Raw genomic sequence first — 17,874 nt, 5'->3', positions numbered from 1 at the left:
AATCTGGTCTTCTGTGTGTTCCCCAAATTATTTCTATACTTTCCTTGTCCCCTGCTGTCCCAGTCTTCAGTCTAGATCAAGGACAATTAAAGTGTGGTCCTCAGACTAGCAATATCACCATCACCTGGGAGCTTGTTAGAAATGGAAACTAAAGCTACAGATTTTCTAAATCCGAATCTCTGGGAATATGTTTTAACAAGCTCTCCTAGTGGTTGTAGAAATTGTCTGTTAGGGGCACGTGGGTGACACAGTCAGTTAAGCATCCGGCTTCAGCTCGGGTCATGATCTCGCTGTTCGTGAGTTCGAGCCCCACGTCGGACTCTGCACTGGTGGTGCGGAGACTGCTTGGGATTCTCTCTCTCCCTCTCTCTCTCTGCCCCTTCCCCACTGGCTCTCTCCTTCAAAATAAATAAATAAACTTAAAAGAAAGCATCTTGGGGTGCCTGGGTGGCTCAGTCGGTTAAGCATCCGACTCTTGGTTTTGGCTCAGGTCATGATCTCATGGTTTCGTGACTTCAAGCCCCACATCAGGCTCTGCGCTAGAAGTGCAGAGCCTGCTTAGCATTCTCTCTCTCCCTGTATCTCTGCCCCTCCCCTACTCATGCTGTCTTTCTCAAAAATAAATAAATAAACTTAAAAAAAAATTCTCTCTCCCTCTTCCTTTCTCATGCTCTCTAAAAAAAAAGAAAGAAAGAAAAAAAAATGTCTTGTTTTTCTATTGAAAGGATGAGGAAGCTGGGGTGATTATCAACTGATTTCCATTAGTCATTGGCTATGAGTTGCTCCTAGGAGTGTTAAGTCCCTGGCACCTGATGTCTGTGTGGACTGAGCACAGTGCCTAGGCAACGTTACAGATGCTTACAGTATAAGAAGCCATCAGCATTTACTTGACCTGTGAGAGCAAACGGGTTATGGACAGGAAACAACAGTCTCTGCTATACATCCCTTCACCCAATGTGCATTTAGATTTTTTGTCCTAACCATTCTATTTAATTTGGAATGTTTTTTAGGATCACAAATTTAATTTGGTGGTATTTTGTATTTTTCCTTGCTTCTGATTTATCTCTAGTTTTCACAAGAGAGTACCGATGTGATTATGTTAACTGGTTCTTAAAGGAGAGTTCTTAAAAATTTTTTTCCTTATATTCTCTAACAAATGGTCTAAAGGTATAAAATGTTATTGGTGGGACTTTAACTGGACATAGACCCTAGGCTATAAGAGAGATAACTACTTGAAAGTTATAAGAAAATTAGATAGATCATTTTGTTTACTAGGTATATGATTATTCCTTAATATTCATTCTATGGTGTCTGTTTTCTAGGTAATCTTCCAAAAATGCAACATTTCAAGCCTCTCTTCTTATGAAATTTCTATTTTCTTGATTTGGGTATCATTAGTATTTTTATGTAAATACACTTAGATACACTCTAGCATAAAACATGAGCCAACTTTTTAATGCTAAAACAGAATCTCTCCTAAGTGTAAAGTTGATATATTCTGACATAAAAACACCTTGTATAGTGTATCTTGCTGTCTGTGGTAAAACTGAGGCACTAATGAAGGCAAGTGTGTGATAAACATTTCCTATTGGTATTAATTAGCCAAGTGTATTAGTTTCCTAGGGCTGCCGTAACAAATACTATAAACTGGATTCAAATGATAGAAATGTATTCTTTCACAGTCTGGAGACTAGTAGTCTGACATCAAGGTGTTGGCAGGGCCATGCATCCTCTGAGCCCTCTAGAAGAGAATCCTTTCTTGGCTTTAGTGCAAGCAGGGGAGGGGCAAGGAGAGGGGGACAGAGGATCCAAAGCAGGCTCTGCACTGACAGCAGCAAGCTGGATGTGGGACTCAGATTCACGGACCTGAGTTTAAGCCACATGCTCAACCGACTCAGCCACCCAGGTGCCCCCAAATTTCCCTCTTCTTATAAGAAAACCAGTCATAATTGGGCTAAGGGCCCACCCTGTTCCAATATGGCCTCATCCTAATTCTCAAATAACATCACACGGAGTACCATGGGTTAGGATTTCAGCGTATCTTTTTGGGACGGTTTACGATTTAACATTAACACCAGGGCATCAAGATCAAGGCTGATTTTTAAATCTATTCTAAGTGTGTGTACATTTCATTTGGAAAGACAAATTTTGGAAAATGTAAGTAGAAGCTTTTAAGGAACGATTTATTTTGTATTGATGAATTATTTGGGAATTATCACATTAAAAAATATTCATAGAACCAGCAATTAGACAACCAAAGAAAACAACCAGAAATTGTAATTGAGTCTTTTTTTTCTGTCAGTATCTCTGAGTTAAATAATTAATATCCCCCAAAACATATAGCTATGAGCAGATTTCTTCTCATTATTCTTAGGGCACTTTTTAAAGTTGATTTTTACATAACTTAAAATTATTAACATTGTTTGCATATGTAATAGGTATATTTTTGACTAAAACAAAAAAATTCAAAAGGGTATAATCCTCCCATTTCTGTCTTCTCATTTACACATTTCTCCTCTTGAAAGTTTATGTACCCTTCCAGAACTATTCTTATATGACTTAGATTGTTTTCTAAAAGAATAAAATGCTGCAAGTACAGGGTAAGGCGGAGCTGCATTCATTTATCTTTCTCCCTATATTCTCTCTGTTTTCATAGTCTCTACCTCAGTTAATGACATCAAATTGTTTGAACTGAAAACCAATATCTTTGACTCCTCTTTCTTCTCTACCATTACATCCCATTCTGTTGATTTTATCTCCCGAATATTCCCTGTATCTCTCCCTTCCTTCCTTCTTGTTTTCATGACTTATTTAGTTTTGGGCATCATTATGCTTCATTTACTTTTGCAGCTTACCTGACTCCTTTGCTCTCTTGTCCCTTGTTTTCCGCAAACATAAAGTGCAGATCTGTTATTCCCTTGATTAAAATACCTCACCATCTTCCTATAAAGATACTGCCAACATAAAGTCCATGTCTCACAGATTTCTTTGCGATTCAGCCTTTCCTGACTTAAATTTTCTCAACTTGCCTGAGAGTGAACTAAACATTTTGGTTTCACATGAGCTCGTTTACTGGAACTCTCCTCCTTTTGCTGCCTCTCCATCCCTGTTTCTTAGTCATCCTTTCAGACATGGCCTAAAGAGAAGTGTCCTACTTTTTATAAAAATGTTTTGATTGTGATGCACTGTACATAACATAAAATTTACCATTTTAACCATTTTAAGTGTACAATTTAGTGGCATTAAGTTCATTCACAGTGTTATATGCCTATTACCACTGTCTGTTTTCAGAATTCTTTCACCATCCAAAAACCGGAACTCTGTGTCCTTTAAATAATAACTTCCCGTCTTTTCCTCCCCCTCCCAGCCCCTGGAAACCTCTCCTTCCTTTATTTCTCTATGAATTTGCCTGTTCTGGGTTCCTCATATAAGTAGATTTGCAATTTTTGTCCTTTTGTGCCTGGCTTATTTCATTCAGCATAGTGTCTTCAAGGTTCATCCATGTTATAGGATGGATCAGAATTTCATTGCTTTTTAAGGCTGAATAGTATTATATGTATGTACCACGTTCTGTGGACATTTGGACTGTTTCTGCATTTTGGCTATTGTGAATAATACTACTATGAACATTATTGTACAAGTATATTGTGGTTGTAACTGAAGAAATCTCCATTGAAAATAGTCCAGAAGGAGATACTAAGTGATAATAGTGGATTAGAGAGAGTTATGAATGCTTCCCCCCTAAAATATTTTTCTATTTTAATTTTATTGTTTTTATAAAATAAATGTATGAAAATGAACCCAGAGTTAAAAAAAGTATTTATTAAATATAGCAGCCCATTTACAAATGCACAAACCAGGAATGTGATTAGAAATTATTGTAGTTCAGGGATGCCTGGGTGGCTCAGTCAGTTAAGCTTCTGACTTCGGCTCAGGTCATGATCTCATGGTTCATGGGTTTGAGACATGCATCGGGCTCTCTGCTATCAGCGTGGAGCCTGCTTTGCATCCTCTGTCTCCCTTTCTCTCTGCCCTTCCCCGCACACATGCACACATGCTCTCTCTCAAAAATAAAACATTAAAAAAAAATTATTGTAGTACATTATTTGAGTCTACATAATACACATACCCCAAAACTAGGAAAGAGGTTATAAAATTCTCAAAATTAGAATGACAAGTTGCTTAAATTAATGTGGCAATACCATCCTGAGAGTCAAACTATGGGAGATAGGACTACTTGATGGGTTTAGGAGAAGTGATTATCATAGTAAGTATTCTAAGCATAAAGGAGGTATTTTTTGACAATGATGCTTTTATCAATGGGAAGGATTGAGGCAAAGTGTCTCCTTTTTCTTGAACTGAGATGGGAAGAATGAGAATATAAATGTAATTGACCAGGATTAATTTAATGATTATCTTAACAGTGTAAGATATTTTACTTTCTCAGTTTATAGTCCTTATTTTAAGCAAATCATTGTTTTTCTTTTAAGGTTTTAGGAAAAATTTTTTTACTTATTTGGTAGTATGTGAACATACAGGTAAAATATGCTAAAGATGAAAATCTTCTGAGTGATTAAAAAAATTTTTTTTAATGTTTTTATTCATTTTTGAGAGAGAGAGAAGAGCAGGGGGAGGAGCGGGGGGTGGGGGGGACAAGGGATCTAAAGTGGGCTCTGCACTGACAGCAGTGAGCCCGAAGCGGGGCTTGAACTCACAGACCATGAGATAGATCATGACTGGCGTAGAATGCCCATGAGCTGAAGTAGAATGTTCAACTGAGTCACGCAGGTGTGTGTTTATTTTTATTTATTTTTGAGAGAGAGAGAGAGGGGGAGTGGGAGCAGGTTAGGGGCAGAGAGAGAATCCCAGGCAGGCTCCATGCTGTCAGCACAGAGCCCCGACACAGGGCTCAGATTCATGAACCCTGAGATCATGACCGGAACAGAAATGAAGAATTGGCCGCTTAACCAACTGAGACACCTGGGTGCCCCAGAGGGAGAGAGAATCTTACACAGGTTCCACTCAGTGTGGAGCCCAGTGCAGGGCTCAATCCCACAAACTGAGATTATGACTTGAGACAAAATTGAGAGTTGGATGCTTAACCAGCTGAGCCACCCAGGAATCCCTGAGTGATTTAATCTCAGAAGTTTTATTGTATTTTTTAATATTTAGTCATAAGGACCAGGCATTCAACTTAGGCTATTTCTTTTTTTTTTCAACGTTTTGTTTTTTGTTTTTTGTTTTTTGTTTTTTGTTTTTTGTTTTTTTTATTTATTTTTGGGACAGAGAGAGACAGAGCATGGACGGGGGAGGGGCAGAGAGAGAGGGAGACACAGAATCGGAAACAGGCTCCAGGCTCTGAGCCATCAGCCCAGAGCCTGACGCGGGGCTCGAACCCACGGACCGCGAGATCGTGACCTGGCTGAAGTCGGACGCTTAACCGACTGCGCCACCCAGGCACCCCAACTTAGGCTATTTCAAGAAATGGATTTTTATTTTTAAAATACAAGACAATAAAGGAAATGGAAATCCAAAAATGTTGAGATCAGGAAGTGTGGTATATAGCCAGACCTTTTGGAGTAGAATTGTAAATCATCCCAGGGCATCACCCAGGAATCTGAAAGTATGTGCACCTTCTCTGTGTGGTGCTCTGCCATTCACGTAACTCAGATGGCCTTCATTTCTGCTTCACTAGAATTCTACTTTTTTTCTGCTGCCACTACAGTTCATCTGCTGTTTTGTATATTGCTTTTATTCCTGATTTCTGCTTCTTCGTAATTTCTACTTCTTTAAAAAAAATTTTTTTTTAATGTTTATTTATTTTTGAGAGAGAGAGAGAGAGAGAGACTGAGAGACAGAGTGTGAGCAGGGGAGGGGCAGAGAGAGAGGGAGACACAGAATCTGAAGCAGGCTCCAGGCTCTGAGCTGTCAGCACAGAGCCCCATGCGGGGGTTGAACTCACGAACCATGAGATCATGACCTGAGCCGAAGTCAGATGCCTAACCGACTGAGCCACCCAGGTGCCCCAATTTCTGCTTACTTCTAATTAGCCTTTTTATCACATCATGTAATTTACTCTGTCTTATGTTGGCTCAGTGTGTCCTTTCAGCTTAAGTCTCCAGTTCTCTTATCTCAGTATTTCCTGAGAGCAAGCATCTAATTGCCTCAGTTTATTCCTATTTTGGCAGTCTTTTTTTGCATGAGACCCCTTCATAGGTCAAGGACCCACCAGTTCAGGCCAGGAGACTGTTTTTGAGTAAGAACCGTTTCCTCAGCAGAACCTGTGGCCTGAGAGTAAACCCATGTTGATTAGTGTGTTTGGGATACTATGTAAAATGGTAGGAGACTTGGCACATCATAGGTCCTCAGTGCTCATTGTTATGCATTTGAGGATAGCAGTTAGGAAGTGCAAAGCTGTTTTAAGACTTCCAGGGTAACGCAAAAGAATATGTTGTAGTTGGGCAAGGAGGATTAGACTCATTGAGGCCAGACTACTTTAGAATCATCAATTTTATATATACCTAATACATTTAGGGAATGAATTCCTAAATGAACTGAGGTTATGGTACCTATGCTATAGACATACTTTCCTGTCCACTTTCTCCTTGCCTGCAGCCAACAAAACATAGATGGAGAAAATTTTAAATAGGACGTGTTAGTATCCCCATTAACTCATTATTAGCAGCCTCAAATGAGCCCTCACCTATATCTAGCCTTCTTATTTGCTTTCCTGCTTTCTGCTGCAACTGCTTCCCTTTTCTCCTCAAACGTCTTATTTATGCCCACTTTGTGTTTCACCCATCCCTACCCTCAGTAGATGACCCTGCCTCCTACTTCAGAGATCAAAATAAAAACTACCAGACAGAAATTCACTCAGGTTCCCACAAGCCAAATCTAAAAAGCCTGCTTATTCACTCCTCTTATCAGTGGGTGGTTATTCCAGTTCTTTGAATCTTATCATGTCCCAACTTTTCAGAAACCTTACACTATTAGTCATCCTTTCTTTATTCCCCTCTTCATTGCCTTTAAATTATTTTATATTATTTTTTTTAAGTAGGCTTCACACCCAGCATGGAACCTGAACATGGGGCTTGAACTCAAGGATCGTGAGATCAAGACCTAAGCTGAGATCAAGAGTCAGCCACTTAATGGATTGAGCCACCCAGGCACCCCTAAATTACTTTATTGAGATAAATTCACATATCATAAAGTTTACCCTTACTATTCAGGTGGCATTTAGTGTATTCACAAAGTTGTGTTTTGATCACCAGTAATCCCTTCTTTCTTGTATATATAACTTATCCCTCTCAAGCTAGATTGTTTTCTATATAAAGATGCCCTTTTTAATCTCAAGGGGGGAAAAAAATTTCTTCCTTAGTACCAAACTCCTTATCCTTCATTTACCATATTTTCACTACTCTCCTTTTTTTTTTTTTTTTTAAGTTTATTTATTTATTTTGTGAGGTACAGAGATAGCATGAGTAGGGGAGGGCCAGAGAGAGAGAATCCCAAGCAAGCTCCGCTGTTAGCGCAGAGCCCAATACGGGTCTCGAACTCATGAAACCGTAAGATCATGACCTGAGCTGAAACCAAGAGTTGGTTGCTTTACCGACTGAGCCACCCAGGTGCCTCTCATGACTTTCCTTCTTAAAAACTTATTGAAAGAGTTTGTTTTTTCTACCTCATGATAACTCAGTCTAATCTATCTGGATTATCTGCTCATCAGACTCAAACAGCTTTCAGCAGGGTCATTGGTGACTTTTGTAGTTTTAAATCCAGTAGACGTTTTCAGTCATTGTGATTTGTCAGTAGCAGTGGACACTATTGGGTACACTTGAATGACTCCATTGGATTCCATGACTGCATTCTCCTGCTTTCCCTCCTTCCCTAGCAACTTGTTTCTTTTGCAGGCTCATCCTCTTCTATCTTTGCTACTAAATATTGGCATTACTTAAAATTGAAGCTAAGGCTCTCCTCTCTCAATTTTCTTCTTATGTGATATCATCCATATCCTTTGCTACAATTACTATTTAAGTACAGATGACTTCCAGATTTCTATCTATAGCCCTTATCTTCCTCTGAGCTGCAGACTAGTGTATTTAATTCCTGACAACATCTTATGGATATCTCAAAGATATCTCAGAGTTAGCACACCTGAAATTGAACTCAAGGGTACCCTCCCTCAAATCTGATTCTCCAGTGTTTTTGATTTCAGTGAAATGTACTACTGTTAGATTATGCAAACCAGAAACCTGGTCATCTCTGACACAGTCTCTTTATATCATTTCACATATCTAGTCCATCACTGAATTCTGGCAATATGTAATATGTAGATACAATGATATGCCTATGTTTTCTTGTATATGTACACATATACATATATACAGGCAGTGAAAGGATAAAACAAATGTGGCAAGAAAATACATTAATGAATTTGGATGTATAGACATTTCTCTATTATTCTTGTAGCTTTAAGTTTAAAATTATTTCAAAATGAAAAGAAAATGTCTTATGATTTTAATATATAGATACAGTTAAAATACATGACAATAATAACACAATCAGTGGGAAGAGGCAATAATAGAGTAAAAGAGTAGAGTAATACTCCAATTAAAAGACAATTTGGTGGTTCCTCAAAGAGTTAAACTTAGTTAAACATAGAATTACCATATGACTGAGTAGTTAAGAAATATGTGTACGTGCATATTCATAGCCGTGCTATGCACAGTAGCCAGAATGTGGAAAACAGCCCAAATGTCCATCGAATATGAGTGTTTAGGGGATGAGTGTTTAAACAAATTGTGGTATATACATACAGTAGAGTATTATTAAGCCTTCAAAAGTAAATGAGTATTGGGGCACCTGGCTGGCTCAGTTGGTGTGGCATGCAACTCTTTATCTCAAGGCTGTGAGTTTGAGCCCCATATTGAGTGTAGAGATTACTTAAAAATAAAAAAAAATTTTAAGAAAAGAAGTAAATGAGTACCAGAGAGAGACAAGCCATGAAACAGACTCTTTTTTAAAAAATATATATTATTTTCTTAATGTTTATTTATTTTTGAGAGAGAGCACAAGCAGGGGAGGGGCAAAGAGAGAGGGAGACAGAGAATCCAAAGTAGGCTCCAGGCCTCAAACTCACAAACTGCAAGATCATGACCTGAGCTCAAGTCAGACACTTAACAGACTGAGCCACCCAAGTGCCCCAAGAAACAAACTCTTAACAATAGAGAACCAACATGGTTACCAGAGGGGAGGTGGATGGGGAGAGTTGGGTGAAATAGGTGATGGGGATTAAGGAGTACATTTGTCACGATGAGCACTGGGTGGTGTATGGAATTGTTGGAACACTGTTTTGTGCGCCTGAAACTAATACAACACCACGTTTTAACTATATTGGAATTTTAGGAAAAAAGGGAAAAAAACCCAAAAAGTAAATGATGACTGATGCTAGCTGTGGATCAACCTTGGAAACCTTACGCTAAATGAAAGAACCTAGACATAATGGTCACATATTGTATGATTCCATTTGTGCAAAATCTCCAGAATGAGTAAATTCGTAGAGTCAGAGCTGCAGATTGGTGGTTACCAGGGGCTAAGAGACTGGGGAGACTGTGGAGAAGAAACTGTTCAGTGAATATGGGATTTTATTTTAGTGTGATAGAAATGTTTTAGAAGTAGATAGAGGTGGTAGTTCTGTAACATTGTGAATATACCAAGTTTTTAGTACAAAATTAGTTTAAAATAATTAATTTTTTATTTATGTGAATTTATGTGAATTTCACCTCGACAAAATTTTTTAAAAATTAAATAGGACAAAGAAATGTCAGATTGGATTTTAAAAGCCTACCTCTATGCTGCTTACAAGATATGCATCTTACCTAGAAATGCAAAGGTCCCAAAATAGTCAAGATGGTCTCAGAAAAACAGAGAGGATATGGTACACATGAATCTTATATCAAGACTATTCTGAATCTGCAGTGATTAAGAAAGTCAAGGACAGACAAATTGACCACGGAACAGTGGCTGTACAGCCACAAATACAATTTGATTTGTGGTGAAGATGGTACTGCAGAGTAACAAAAAGGAATGCTTTTCTCAAGAAATGGCGTTGGGTCAGTTGTATATCCTCGTGGGAGAGGAAATAAATCCTCAGCCACCTCACCCTATGCAAAAAAAAAAAAAAAGTTTACATAGCGTAAAAAGTGAAACTCATATGGAATAAAGCATCTATTATACAGCATAAGATATTTTCATGACCTTGTAATAGACAAATATTTTTTAAACAAGACACAAAAATCAGTAATCATAAAGGAAAAGATTTTAAAATTGGACATTAAAATTAAAACTTCTGTTGGTGTGCTGTGTGGCTCAGTCAGTTAAGCATATGACTCTTGATTTGACTCCGGTCATGATCTTGGAGTTGTGATATCGAGCCCTGTGTCAGGCTCTGTGCTGATTGTGGAGGCTGCTTAAGATTCTCTCTCCCCGCCTTTGACCCTCTCCCCAACACACGCACGTTCTTTCTCAATAAATAAATAAATAAATAAATAAATAAATAAATAAATAAAATTAAGACTTCTGTTAAACAAGAGAAAGGAGAGAGAAGCTACAGAGTGGAAGAAGATATTTGCAGCATCTAACAAAGAATTTGTCTATAGAATATGCAGAGAACTACAGATAAATAAGGAAAAGACAGCCCAATAGAAAAATGGACAAAAGATTTGAACACGTACTTCATGAAGGAAGAAATCCACCATTAATGATTAGGGAAATGTAAGTTCAGACTGCCCCATACATTAAGAACACTGACAGTACCAAGTATTGGAAAGAAAAACTGACTGGCAACATATACTAAATTTGGGTGAATGTATGACCTATGACAGAACTCCTCCAGGCTTAGGTATATACTCAAGAGAAATGCATGCACAGATTTACCAAAATCCACGTACAAGAATGCTTATGGCAGCTTTGTTCATAATAGCTTTAAAGTATAAACAATACGTGTCCATCAACCGTGGAATGTATAAAGATACTGTGGAATATTCCTACAGGGGATTATTATGTGACAAAGAAAAAACATACTACTGCTACATCTGACAACATGGATGAATCTCACTATGTTGAACAAAAGAAGCTGGATGCAAAATAATACATATTATATGATTCCATTTCTATAAATTTCAATAACGGGCTACTTTGTTATACAGAGAAGCCAGGATTGTGATTGTCCCCGGAGAGGAGTGGAACATTGTGACTGCATTACTAATAATATTCTATATATTGATCAGAGTATGTGTTCATTCTGTGATACTTCATCAAGCTATACGCTTACATAGTTTATACTGTGTATATTTGATACTCAGTGTACACCTTCTCAAGTTTGACATTCAAACCAATGATTACCTTCTGCCTTGTATCAGTTGAATTTTCATTTTGGATCTTTATTTTCCTACTTCTATTTCTTACTTTCTGCATTGGTTTGGTTTCTACAAATTTTTCTTAGTTTGTCAACTCTCTTGACATTTCATCCATTTTTTTCTGGCACTGTTCTGTCTTTATGGCCTCATGCTTCTGTTTCATAGAAACAGAATCTTTTTTGCATATATCTATATCTTTTTGAATTCTGCCAAGTATGCCAGATAATTCACTAAGAGGGTGTGTGTGTGTGTGTGTGCATGTGCATGATCATTTCCTTTTTCCTTTATAACATTCTTCATTCAGTAGCCTTTTTATTAAAATCAAATTTGTGGACTTCTTCCACTCCTGCCCCCATCCTTCCCTGAACATGATGAAATCCATTCAGACTTATTTACAGGAATCGTACAGGATTGTTGCCTTCTTCTTTTTGGTAATGTTCAAATCCTCTTGAAATCTATACCTCGTGAGTGAATTGGGTGTTTGCCACTGACTTTATGGCCAAGAAGCCAAGAGCTTTGCTATGTTAAGTTCTCACTGTTTACTTCAGTGAATCACACAACGGAAAACCCACAACTGCCAACATACATTCTACCCAGATTATTGCTAGAATTAACCTGTTATTTTGATTTTTGGATGATATCCTTCTTACACTACACCCACACCCATGCAGAACATTGCTGCCAGTTAGTTGTCTTACAGTTTGGTCCTTTGTTGATTCCTTTCTGGAATTTTAGTCCCTGAAGTATGTGGAAAGATGGTAGTCAAGGTTCAGTACTCCGGTCTCCATAAACAGCAATATTCATCTAATAGAGCAACAAATGTTTAATATTCTGATTCAGGCAGATCCTAAATGTCATGTTAGAATGTACAATGGAGGTCTGTCTGTTTCATTAGGGAAAACATAGATTGGTCTTTCCTCAATTTGGAATATTTAAAAGGAGGTACTCTCTGTGTTGGAGCAAGAACAAGGTATATTGGTGGACTCGTAGCCAGACAATTTTGAGCAGAAGTCCTGGTCCCCTTTCTTTTGGTGAGTGCATTGTTGGCTGTGTTTTCAGTTAAAGCCACCTAACCAGCACAGATCAGCTCATCTGGGTGTCAGCATCAGGTACTGGGGTAGTGGATTTGGCTAGAGACAAGCATCTGACTTAGAAGCTATAATTATTACAGAATAAGAGTGAGTCACCTTGATAAACTGCCAGGTCTTATCTATTTAGTCATCAAATTTTAGGGTTACAGATGGTGAGCAGAGAATAGGAGAAGTCCTCCCTTCCCCCTCACACTGTAAATATATATTTTTTTCCTATAAAGATGATGTGTTTTTGGTTAGAAAGAAATAAAACAGCATCGTAGTTTTAAAAAAGAAGGCACAAAGGGAAAGTCTCTCTGCAATCCAATCTTGTAGAAATTTCTGTTGCTAACAATTTGATATGGCATCTGCCTAGTTTCGTTATTTGGGTATATTTATATTCTATATAGTTTCAAAACCACAAGTGGAATCACATGATACATTCTGCCATAAACGATAACACCAAATACCTTTTGAGTATTTACTATGTGCCTGGAGCTGTGGTAGTAACTTTGCATGTATTTTCTCATTTAATCCTTGTGATCACCATATGTTGAATTGGAGTTACATCAATTTTACCAAAACAAAAATTAGAGATGTTAACTAACTGTCCCAAAGTTTCACAGGTAGAAAGTGGCAGAGCCAGAACTCAAGCCCAGATATTTTTGATGACAAAATCCATACTCCTTTATTTTTTTGCTTTTTTAATGTTTATTTATTATTTTGAAAGGGAGATAGAGTACGAGCGGAGGAGGGGCAGAGAGAGAGGGAAACACAGAATCTGAAGCAGGCTCCAGGCTCTGAGCTGTCAGCACAGAGCCTGATGTGGGGCTCGAACCCATGGGCCGTGAGATCGTGACCTGAGCTGAAGTTGGATGCTTAACCGACTAAGCCACCCAGGCGCCCCCACAAAATCCATATTCTTAACTTTATTTCATTGTTGTGAATCTGCTTTTATCACTTAGGAATTCATTTTGGACATTTTCCCATGCAAATGTACGTGCAGATAGGTCTTGTCTTCATGGATAAAAACTGTTCTGTTATATTAATGTCCCATAATTTATTAGCAAACCTCCAGTTAATGGGTTTTTATGTTGTTCCTAATCTGTACCTCTCTTTTTGTGCTAGTATCACACTATTCTAATTACTGTAGCTTTATGGTTTACTACATAGTAAGGTAAGTCACATATTTTTCTCTCTAAATATTTTTTACGCTCGAACAGTTCATTCTTTTAGAATAATGATATATTCAATCTGTAACATTCTCCAACATCCCTGTTATAATTTTAACTAGAATTATGTTAAACATTATAGTAGCTAGGAATTTTATCAGCATGTTGTTGATCAGTGTAGATGAATTTTGAGTGAGAGTCTGGCTGAAACAAGTTTTAAGTTAGTGTCTCTGGTCCTCAGGTCTGGAAGTCCATGGACCTAAAACATTTCCTTAATTGGCTGTTTTGGGGGCATTTGAGTATTGCCAGAGTCCGTCATAACCATGGTTTTGGATCCGTGGATCATGAATCCCTTGTAAAAGCATTTGAAAGATATGTGCTGTCATCCCTCAAAGGCACATAAATATAGGACTTTACATACAATTTCAGGGTGTTAGGGAAACGCTGAAATCTACTTATGGGTCACAGATTAATAATTCTTGCTGTGGAAACTGAAGAATACCAAAACAGAGAAATGTTGTATGTAGTCTTGGAAAGTCAATTATGTTATTGTGTGCAAAGAAAAATATTTTTGTGATACATGGATTGATAATCAGGTATTATACCCAAATAGTAGGAATACTAAATTTCCTTGATGACCTTGGACCAAGATGAAGACTTAGAATAACAACCTTGGGAATAACTAAGCTAAATAAGGAGCAATTAGAAAGACAATAAGGAAGATAAATAGGCAGTGTGATTGGACAGCACGTGAATTTTCGAGTCACTTAGACCTGAATTTGAATCTTAGTTCTGCCACTTACTAGCTGTGGGAATATAGACAAGTCACACGTTCTCCCTGAGCCTACATACATTACAACTGCTGTTAACAAAAATTATAAAATACATCAAAAAAATAGAGCATTTCTTAAGTCAAATATGAGACTAGTAGAAAGAAGAGTCAAAGCAGATGAGTGAGGAATTCAAGGTGAGTTTGGATTTTCTTTGCAGTTAAAAGATCATTGTTTAGTAAAAACTAGTTCTTGTAGAATGTTAAGACTAGAAGCCTGAATTGAAATTTCACTAAAGAAAGACACTATTGTTGGTAAAACTTAAGAAATTTGAAGAAAAGGACTAATGATGACTGGTATTTAATCTTTCAACAATCATAATAACAATGGCAACAGATCACATTTACTGAAATTTTAATTCTGTGCTAAGGACTGAAACACCTTATATGCATTATCTCACTTGATCTTCACAACAACCCCCAGGAGTAGATAGTGTCATCATCTGTGATTTATTAATAAAATAATAGATCACAGAGCTGGTAAATGGTAGGTCTAGGGCTTATTTTCACATTTAAGCATTAAGCTCTTACCTCTCCAAGTAGTGTACTCACATCATTACAATATAACCAAAAAGTTCAAATATCCAGGAATTTTTGCATAGCCTTCATTGTGTATATAGGTTTTTGAAAGTGAGAACTTTGTTAAAGTTATCAAAAGTTATCCTCCCACATCTGAATTTCTACATAATGATGTTACTAAAGAAATTATGAAATCCTAACGTAACTTCTGATGCCTCAAGCATTAAGGTGTTTTTATGTTTTGATTGTATTCCAAATTGTTAAAAGTAGGTTAAATGTGTATTATTTTCTCAGTTAACCATAGTCAATTAACTAGAACCTTTTATTATTCTAATCATAATTATTAATGTATGTGTTTATATAAAGCATAAAAATTTAGTTCATTAAGTATTATATACAAATAAGTCCAAATGTTTTCTTTAATCTGATTAGAGTTTTTTCAGATAAGGAACATAAAACACCTTCTGGTTTTTTGCTAAAATTAAAATTAATTTTTATGTAAGAAAAACAGCACATTACAACTATACCGTATAATGGTCATTTATGTAAAATAATCTTATCTGAGTGACCTTTTTTATTTGTCTTAAGTAAACTGGCACCTTTTAATAATCTAAGGTATCTTTTCTTGGCTGTTAAATCTTCTATGGGGATAATATAGAGAGTACTAGTACAAAATAAAATATTTTAAATTTTAAAATTCAACTTGTCAAACATTTGGTTATAATCTATAATATATTTTTTGAAAGATTTGAAAGTGGGGGTGCCTGGGTGGCTCAGTTGGTTAAGCATCCGACTCTTGATTTTGGCCCAGGTCATGATCTCATGGTCATGAGATCGAGCCCCATGTCAAAAAAAAAAAAAGTTTTGAATGTGGCTTTGATGAATATACTGTTTGAGAACTTTAATTATGAGTTAATTCTCTTTGACTAAAATTTGAGTGTTTCTAATTTGTAGTTTAATGTGTTGATGTGAGGGGGAAGATTAATGCCAAAAGATTTTTTGATAACATTTCTATGTCTGCAGTGATTATGTAGTTAATTTAAGATGAAAAAGAAATACTCAAATTCCTTCACTAGTGATGAGCATTTATTGAGGCCCTTTGGTTTTATAAAAGTGTTTACAGTTACAAAAGTATGTTATACTTTTTATATGATTAAAATTTAATTTCCTTCCTTATTTTTGGTCTGGCTTCCTTTTGTCTATTCTCTTTTCTTTCTTTAATTGAAAAAACTAATGGAACCAAATATAAGATGGTACCACTGTTTCCTCCTTTTGTATAATCTTGTTGCATGTCTCTACATAAGCTGTTCTGGCCACTCATCATAGTAACCAGCTGGGCCATTTCACCTGCTGGAGCCATTAAAGAGGACTCTCTCCCCCTAGATTAATCCCCTCCGACATTAGTTTTTTGCACTGACAACTGGAGCAGGCATTCAGAATTTGCAGGTGGCCAGTGTGACGCACATAATTGCCTACAATTTTAGGCAATGAATAAAAATGGTCTACATTACTTGTCAAAGGTTGTATATGCAGTGCCAAGTGAGATCTATGGGAAGCCTTTTAGGGTTTAAAGAACAGTTAATAGCAAGGCTGCACAGGGCTTTTTTAATCATAATGCATTTGTAATATAGCACTTTGATCTTCTCCTTGTAGGAAATGGTGTTACATTAGCCACTTTTAAACATTTATGAGTGAAATTCAGTTATAGAAGAGTAAAAGTGATTATTCTTAAGCAGAACATGTTAGATTTCATTAAAAGTTTTCAGCTTGCCCCTTCCTTGTTAAAATCTGTGGGAAGTCCTTTTCCTGGAGAGTTTCAAATCAGGATCTAAGGACATAGGGCTTTTTCCTTATTTTTCCTGTTGGTAACAGCAAGATTTGGAAGGAAGGTATACTAAATACTGAGGTAATTTATACAAGTGGATATTTATAGAAAAATAACTGATTTATGGTAAATACATCGATGAGAACCCAAGAACTCTATTACTAATAATTGTGTGTTACAATAAAAATTTGAGAAATGCATATTTAAAACATATCCATAAATTATCTTTAACAACAACAACAAAAAACCAGATGACTCTCAAATGCACTTCTTCTGGAAGAGCTAAGTTTGACCTTTCAGACCCAAGAGCCTTTTATTAACACCTGCCTGTAAGAAGAACCTTGCCACACGCAGCTTTTAGATTCAGAACCACAAAACTGATGAGGAAAGACTTGAAGGGTTCAGTTTGTGTCACTTGCTGTTTGCCGTTTCCATTTCACAGATGATTAATCTTTCTGTGAAGAAAGGCTAGAGAAACAAAGCACATTGGGCTCTTCCTGCAGTTACTCCTTCTGAATGCACACTAGCTTGCTAACTAAAAGGCCTTTAGATTTCCAGCAGAGAGAGATGTTCTGAAAGTGAATGCAGCTGGTTGGAGGTCACCAGTGCAGGGCTCTTGCCATTGTGTAATGGAGGCTTTGGCAGGTTGGGTGGGGGGGGCGGTGTTGGAGCGGGGACAGGAGAAGTGGGCAGGAAGAAGGTGTTGGCAAAAAATTAATTCAGAATTAGAAGGGTTTTGGTCACTTGATTTAATATTTTGGAGGGTAGATCATCAATAATAGGCTCAATTTCGTCTATTTTGTTTGTTTTCCTTTTTAAGGAAAAAATTATAATTCAGTCTCTTCCTAGTATTCCTCCCTCCCTCCATTTCCTAATAGCATGTTTATCTTGCAAGTGGCATCACTAGGTGATGTTGAAATGTTATTAACTCTTATAATCTTTGGTGTATGTGAATTGTCTTGAAATTTCTAAGACTGTTACTAATCGTGCTAGTATTCCACATTTTATATATTCAAATGTTAATGCCACAACAATGTTTGAT

General features: G+C 37.0%; 1 protein-coding gene across 1 annotated transcript in view; it reads left to right on the top strand.

Moving 5' to 3' along the window:
* OLA1 (Obg like ATPase 1) overlaps nt 1-17,874 on the top strand; it is a 173,964-nt gene that overhangs the window by 110,609 nt on the left and 45,481 nt on the right. The gene's annotated exons all lie outside the window — the stretch shown is intronic.

Source organism: Prionailurus bengalensis, chromosome C1 (genome assembly GCF_016509475.1).
Source record: "Prionailurus bengalensis isolate Pbe53 chromosome C1, Fcat_Pben_1.1_paternal_pri, whole genome shotgun sequence".
Classification (NCBI taxonomy): Eukaryota; Metazoa; Chordata; class Mammalia; order Carnivora; family Felidae; genus Prionailurus; species Prionailurus bengalensis.
This window is presented reverse-complemented; position numbering and strand designations above follow the sequence as displayed.